An 8829-nucleotide genomic window follows, 5' to 3' on the forward strand; every position below is an offset into this window, starting at 1 on the left:
TGTTTAACCTGCATCCAAAACTTAATGAATAAATAACACTTGTGGTGCTTTGCAAAAAATGATCTTTAAAAATTATTTTTGAGTATCAATTTTGTTTTATTTTTCTAGACCACCATGAATGTTATTTTTCACAAAATGCTGCACACAGCTAGAATAGTCCAATATGTTTGTTGCCCAAATGTTAAGATTTGTTTGAATTTATTAATATTATTTCAGCCCAGGAGTCAAGTTCATGTCCCGTCTTTCTCTGCTATTTCTACAAAATTGTTGCATCTCATTTCTACATGTTATCGTCAATTATCACTCCCAGGTAGAATCTTGTGCAAGTGGATGCTCTAGAGGCAACTTTGCTGCATGTGCTCCTTGCTCCATTGTTCTCACAAACCTATTCCAAGCTATATATATTTTCCCCCAAAAAAGATTCAGGCTGCATCCAATCAAGTAACAACATACTTGAGTTGCCGTTTTAACTTCTAATTGGAAATGAACACTAAAAAGGTGAATTGTACATCTAACCGATTTTTTCCTCTCAGCAAACATCACATTTCATGTTTCCGTACAAACATAGACTCAAGCTATAACCTGAACATAACTGGAAATGAACTCGCATATCTTCAGGCAAGGAGCGGTGCTTTCATCTAGCCTAGTGTTGTCTCACTTTCATAGAACAGTGAATCAACGTCTCCATGGTCAAGTATTCTTCAAAAGAAAATAGAACAGAAAAAAACTTGCTCAAGAAAAGAAATCTGAATATAAGAAAACCAAATCTTGCTTAATTAGACTCCAGTATATTGTGCACGATAAACTTAGAAAACTCCCGTTTCTTACTCTTATAAAAACAGAGTTGCTGATGATGATGTGTCTGCCATCCTGCAATATAGGGCATCCGATTTATATCCGACGGATAGAAAGGAAACCATGGTGATTTTGCAAAAAGATACCCACACCCCTCTCCACATTTGCAAATAAGGCCTTTTCTCGTTCATCCTTTTCTCCCACAAGATAAACTACTCATACAAATGCATCTTGATGTTTCGTGCAACGCATGGGCATCGTCTTGCTAGTTTGGAAAAGAATTCTATGAGACCAGGTCTCACGGGTTAGCAGGTGAGATCCATCCTGATGGATGACACGTGGCAGTCACAAAGCATCTACCCCACCCCCACCTGAAATCAGGAGGAAAAGATTAGATGCTTTGTGATTTGTGAATGTCACGTGTCATCCATCAGGGCAGGTCTCACCAGCTAACCGTGAGACCTGGTCTCATATAATTTTTTTCCTCCGTTTTACAGGAAAATTTAAATGCGCTAGATTTAATCCAGCGAGTATGGGCAGGATCACGACTAACGAGCCACATCGGCTCGGTCTCACCATTTGCGACAAGCCACTCATGCGCCTCACATTATGCTATGGTGTTCTCCGACGGGGCTTTGTTTTAACCTCTCCGTCAGGGAGGGCAACACAGCAGGCAATACCCACGGACATATCTATTTTTTCTGGTGTCTTTTCTGTATTTCTTCTAGACAAATGTGTTTCTAGGATCTTTGTGTAGGCGCTGGTGAATCTTCTGAGATAGACACATCAGAGGGAAGGAGAACCTGAATCGGCTAGAGGCTACGGCCATAGAACATTTCAGAGCTCTTCCAGACGAGCAAGACAACTGTGTACAATTTATTATCTCTATAGAAGATAAAATTTTGGCCATAAAATATGTACCAAATTATGTTATCTGGCTACAAGAATTCACACCTGATAGAGTTCATCATTCAACTTCCATACTCATATTCATGCAAATCCATACGTGCAAGCACAGAAGGAGCCTCTTTTCACATAAAGTAAACTTGTCCTGATTCTGTTCTTGCTTCGAGATTTTTTTTGTAAGGTTGGACAGGTAAGAGAAAGTGGGGAAACAAAAGCAGCTCTTGTAACCATCACCAATGCCAAATTAATGGAGCTCAATGGGATACATTTCATTGGACTGCATAGTATATTAGTATAGAAGATGCGTGACAAAACGATATAGTCTGGATTTGAACTACAAATACATCACACATGCACATGCGCACACACACGCGCGCGCGCGCGCGCACACACACACACACATGGAAAGAAGCAGAGAACACGTTCTTGAAAAAAAAGCAACTAGAGAGTATACTGATGTCTACTACACAGGCTTCTTCTTGTAGACGTTGTTGGGCCTCCAAGTACAGAGGTTTGTAGGACAGTAGAAAATTTCCGTTAAGTGGATGACCTAAGATTTATCAATCCGTGGGAGGCGTAGAATGAATATGGTCTCTCTCAAACAACCCTGCAACCAAATAACAAAGAGTCTCTTGTGTCCCCAACACACCCAATACAACGGTAGATTGTATAGGTGCACTAATTCGGTGAAGAGATGGTGATACAAGTGCAATATGGATGGTAGAAAAAGGTATTTGTAATCTGAAATTATAAAAATAGCAAGGTAACAAGTGGAAAAAGTGAGCGTAAACGGTATTGCAATGGTAGGAAACAAGGCCTAAGGTTCATACTTTCACTAGTGCAAGTTCTCTCAACAATAATAACATAGATAGATCATATAACAATCCCTCAACATGCAACAAAGAGTCACTCCAAAGCCACTAATAGCGGAGAACAAACGAAGAGATTATGGTAGGGTACGAAACCACCTCAAAGTTATCCTTTATGTTCTATCTATTCAAGAGTCCGTACTAAAATAACATGAAGCTATTCTTTCCGTTCAATCTATCATAGAGTTCATACTAGAATAACACCTTAAGACACAAATCAACCAAAACCCTAATGTCACCTAGATACTCCATTGTCACCTCAAGTATCCATGGGCATGATTATACGATATGGATCACACAATCTCAGATTCATCTATTCAACCAACACAAAGTATTTCAAAGAGTGCCCCAAAGTTTCTACCGGAGAGTCAAGACAAAAACGTGTGCCAACCCCTATGCATAGATTTCCAAGGTCACGGAACCCGCAAGTTGATCACCAAAACATACATCAAGTGGATCACGTGAATATCCCATTGTCACCACAAATAAGCACGGCAAGACATACATCAAGTGTTCTCAAATCCTTAAAGACTCAATCCGATAAGATAACTTCAAAGGGAAAACTCAATCCATTACAAGAGAGTAGAGGGGGAGATACATCATAAGTTCCAACTATAATAGCAAAGCTCGCGATACATCAAGATCGTGCCATAGAGAGAACACGAGAGAGAGATCAAACACATAGGTATTGGTACATACCCTCAGCCCCGAAGGTGAACTACTCCCTCCTCGTCATGGAGAGCGCCGGGATGATGAAGATGGCCACCGGTGATGGGTTCCCCCTCCGGCAGGGTGCCGGAACGGGCTCCCGAGAGGTTTTTGGTGGCTACAGAGCCTTGCGGCGGCGGAACTCCTGATCTATCTTCGTTGTCGATGTTTTTAGGGTATATGGGATTATATAGGTGAAAGAAGTCGGCCGGGGGGTGATCGAGGGGCCCAGGAGACAGGAGGCGCGCCCAGTAGGGGGGGAGGGCGCCCTTCTATCTCCTGGCCTCCCCGAGGCTCTTCTGACATGAACTCCAAGTCTCCCGGATCATATTCTTCCCAAAAATCATGCTCCCGAAGGTTTCATTCCGTTTGGACTCCATTTGATATTTCTTTTCTTCGAAATACTAAAACAGGCAATAAAACAGCAATATGGGATGGGCCTCCGGTTAATAGGTTAGTCCCAAAAGTAATATAAAAGTGTATAACAAAGCCCGTAATCATTCAAAACAGATAATAAAGTAGCATGAATGCTTCATAAATTATAGATACGTTGGAGACGTATCAGCATCCCCAAACTTAATTCCTGCTCGTCCTCGAGTAGGTAAATGATAAAAGAAAGAATTTATGAAGTGTGAATGCTAGCAGGTGCACAAGTTTGATCAATGATAATTTCAATCACCTTTTCTAGCATGTTTATATGTCATAACAGTAGTTCATCTCATAAAACTTCTCACGATCAAGTAACAAGCTATTCACATGTTAAAGCATAGACCATAAACTTTCTTGAAAACTAGCAAACTTCATTCTTAGTCACCAAACAATTGCAATTCATCTACTTTTTAGAAAGGGTCTATGTCAGAGCTTTGATTTAGAAAATTCCATATACTCAACTATCATATAGTCTTCTACAATTGCTAACACTCACGCAATACTTGTGGTTATGGAGTTTTAATCGGACACTGAGAAAGATAGGGGCTTATAGTGTTGCCTCCAAACGTATTCACCTTTGGGTGATGTCAACAATAATAGTTCATGCTAACTTACATCCAATTGGATATATATATCAGGATCACCCCAACACAAAGTGCTTGCCAAAGGATAAAATGAAAAAGGGAAAGGTGAAGATCACCTTGACTCTTGCATAAAGTAAAAGACATAAGGTAAAAGATAGGCCCTTCGCAGAGGGAAGCAGAGGTTGTCATGCGCTTTTAGGGTTGGATACACAAAATCTTAATGCGAAAGAATGTCACTTTATATTGCCCCTTGTATATGGACCTTTATTATGCAGTCCGTCGCTTTTATTGCTTCCATAACAAGATCGTACAAAGCTTTCTCCGCACTAATAAGTCATGCATATTTAGAGAGCAATTTTTATTGCTTGAACCGGTGACAACTTACTTGAAGGATCTTACTCAATCCATAGGTAGATATGGTGGACTCTCATGGCAAAACCGAGTTTATGGATATTTGGAAGCACAAGTAGTATCTCTACTTGGTGCAAGGAATTTTGGCTAGCATGAGGGGGGAAGGCAAGCTCAACATGTTTGAATGATCCATGACAATATACTTTAACTGAGATGTGAGAAAACATAACCCATTACATTGTTTTTCTTGTCCAACATCAACTCTTTAGCATGTCATACTTAATGAGTGCTCACAATTATAAAAGATGTCTAGGATAGTATATTTATATGTGAAAATCTCTCTTCCTTCAATATTCTTTCATGAATTGTTCAAATGACCAATACAATGCTTGCTAACCTTCAATAAATTTACAACCTCTACTTCTTAGATGTGAAGTCATTACTCCCCATGGGATAAGCAAATAAAACATATATAATTTCAGATTTATGACATTTAACTCATTCAACCATTTACTCATAGGATATAAGTGAAGCACACGAGTAAATGACAAACTACTCCAAAAAGATATAAGTGAAGATCAATGAGTAGTTAAATAATTATGTAGCTATATGAAGACTCTCTCTCATTTAAGAATTTCAGATCTTGGTATTTTATTCAAATAGTAAGCAAAGCAAAACAAAATGACATTGCAAGGATAGCACAACTCATGTGAAGAAGCAAAAACTTAGGTTCAACCGATACTAACCGATAGTTGTTGAAGAAGAAAGGTGGGATGCCTACCGAGGCATCCCCAAGATTGAACTTTTGTCTCCTTAATTCCTTTTATATCTCGGTTTCCTAAATCTCGAAAGCTTCATTCACACCAAACTCAACAAGAACTCGTGAGATAAGTTAGTATAAAACAATGCAAAAACCTTATCATTTTCTACTGTAACAAATTACTAACATTATTATTCAACATTGCATACTAAATGTCTCTGCATATTTAATACTCCTATGCTAAAATAGAATCATTAAACAAGAAATCATATGCAAACAATGCAAACAAAACAACAATATACCAAAACAGTATAGTCTGTAAAGAATGCAAGATTCATCATACTTACCTAACTCAAAAAATTATAAGAAAAATATTATGCTGTATAAGATTTATCAGAGCTCATTATGCAAAAAGATTCAACATAATATCACTCTCTGACTTTTCTAGGGAATTTTTGCAACAGCGGTTAACTTTCTGTTTTGAAACAGCAACATGTATACTAGCAAAATAAGCATGGTAAAGGCTATCCTTGACATTTTTATTGAAAATAGAGATGAAAAACATTATTATAAATAACGGCAAGCAAATACTAACAAAATAAAATGACGCTCCAAGCAAAACACATATCATGTGGCGAATAAAAATATAGCTCCAAGTAAAGTTACCGATGAACGAAGGCGAAAGAGGGGATGCCTTCCGGGGCATCCCCAAGCTTAGTCTCTTGGTTTTCCTTGAATATTACCTTGGGGTGCCTTGGGCATCCCCAATCTTAGGCTCTTACCACTCCTTATTCCATAGTCCATTGAATCTTTACCCAAAACTTGAAAGCTTCACAACACGAAACTCAAAACAAAACTCGTAAGCTCCGTTAGTATAAGAAAATAAATCACCACTTAGGTACTGTAATGAACTCATTATTTATTCATATTGGTGTAATCTCTACTGTATTCAAACTTCTCTATGGTTCATATCCTCCGATACTACTCATAGATTCATCAAAACAAGCAAACATCACATAGAAAACAGAATCTGTCAAAAACAGAACAGTCTGTAGTAATCTGTATCATTCGAATACTTATGGAACTCAAAAAATTCTTAAATAAATTTCTGGACCTGAGGAATTTGTCTATTAATCATATTCAAAAAGAATCAACCTAAAATCACTCTCCAGTAAAAAATGGCAGCTATTCTTGTGAGCGCTAAAGTTTCTGTTTTTTACAGCAAGATCATAAAGACTTCACCCAAGTCTTCCCAAAGGTTCTACTTGGCACAAACACTAATTAAAACATGAAACCACATATAACCAGAGGCTATATGTATTATTACTAAACAAGAACAAAAATCAAGGAACAAGAATAAATTGGGTTGCCTCCCAACAAGCGCTATCATTTAACGCCCCTAGCTAGGCATGATGATATGATGCTCACATAAAAGATAAGAATTGAAACATAAAGAGAGCATCATGAAGAATATGACTAGCACATTAGTCTAACCCACTTCCTATGCATAGGTTTTTTGTGAGCAAACAACTTATGGGAACGATAATCAACTAGCATAGGAAGGTAGAACAAGAAAATCTTCAAGGGATGGGGGTCCCGAACTGTGCGTCTAGGCGGATGGTAACAGGAGACAAGGGACACGATGTTTTACCCAGGTTCGGGCCCTCTTGATGGAGGTAAAACCCTACGTCCTGCTTGATTAATATTGATGATGTGTGTTACAAGAGTAGATCCACCACAAGATCAAGGAGGCTAAACCCTAGAAGCTAGCCTATGGTATGATTGTTGTTCGTCCTACAGACTAAAGCCATCCGGTTTATATAGACACCGGAGAGGGCTAGGGTTACACAGAGTCGGTTACAATGGTAGGAGATCTACATATCCGTATCGCCAAGCTTGCCTTCCACGCCAAGGAAAGTCCCGTCCGGACACGGGGCGAAGTCTTCAATCTTGTATCTTCATAGTCTTGGAGTCCGGCCGATGATGATAGTTCGGCTATCCGGATACCCCCTAGTCCAGGACTCCCTCAGTAGCCCCTGAACCAGGCTTCAATGATGACGAGTCCGGCGCGCATATTGTCTTCGGCATTGCAAGGCGGGTTCCTCCTTCGAGTAATTTATGGAAGATTGTGAACACCAGGATAGTGTCTGGCTCTGCAAAATAAATTCCATATTCCACCGTAGAGAGAATAATATTTACACAAGTTCAATCTGCTGACGTATTTGGTGGCGTGACGTCACACCACTACCAAGCCTTTACTCGAATTGTTTTTATTGTACCACCTCAGCGCGTTTAGCGAAGCGATTTCCTTGGCACGTCTTGTCGAAGCAGAGATCGTGTTCCCCTTATTCCGGGATTCCCATCAATACGGACGTGGGTAACCCAACCGCGCCCATTGCCACGCCCCCTCCATCGAAGGCGGGTTCCAAACGGTCACGGGGACGGCTCTTGGTATTCTTCCTCTTTATAATGAGACCAAGGCTAGTTCTTTTTCTTCAATCCTCAATCGAATCCGCCCCTCGCCCCCGAGTTCCAACACCTAGGGCTCCAGATTCGGGTACCTTCGACCTTTGACAATGTCCGGCTCCGACCTACGAGGCCGGTGGATGCCCTCTTCCGTCACGGAAGAAGACGTGCTAAAGCTGAGAGACGCCAGGTACTTGACCTACGAGATTTCGCATAGGTTGCCTGCCCGAGGGCAAGTTATTCCTACTCCCGAGCCCGGTGAGAGCATTGTGTTCATGTCTCACCTCCGTCAGGGTTTAGGCTTCCCGATCGATCCCTTCGTGAGGGGGCTCATATTTTACTATGGGCTGGAATTCCATGACTTGGCTCCGGAGTCCATCCTCCACATCTCATCATTCATTGTCGTTTGCGAAGCCTTCCTCCGCACTACCCCTCACTTCGGCTTGTGTATCAAAACCTTCAACGTGGAGCCGAAGATGATTGAGGGGCGTCAGGCAGAGTGCGGCGGGGCGGTTATAAGCAAGAGGGCCGATGCTCCATGGCCCGAGGGCTCTTTTGAGGAGGAGCTCGGCTCGTGGCAACAGGAGTGGTTCTATATCACCGCTCCAAGGGGCAGCAGGCAGAAGCCGCCGCCCGTCTTCCGCTCGGGCCCTCCACAACGGCTGACGTCATGGGTCAACAAGGGGCTTAACTGGGGGCCGCCCAAAGACGTACCCTTGTTGCAGGACCGGATTCGAGACCTCCAAGAAAGGGAGATTAATCTGGTGGTGGTGGCACAGGTTATGCTGATCCGGTGCCTTCTGCCCTGCAAACGTCGCCCCCTCCGCCTGTGGGAATTTAATCCGGAGGGGCCACGAGCTCTCCAACACTTCATGGGTTTGACACCCGCGGAGATGTACAAACTGTTCTTCGGATCGCAAGAGATGCGTCCGGACTTGACCGAGGACGCCGGCCTAAGCTG

Source organism: Triticum aestivum, chromosome 5B, assembly GCF_018294505.1.
Source record: "Triticum aestivum cultivar Chinese Spring chromosome 5B, IWGSC CS RefSeq v2.1, whole genome shotgun sequence".
NCBI lineage: Eukaryota > Viridiplantae > Streptophyta > Magnoliopsida > Poales > Poaceae > Triticum > Triticum aestivum.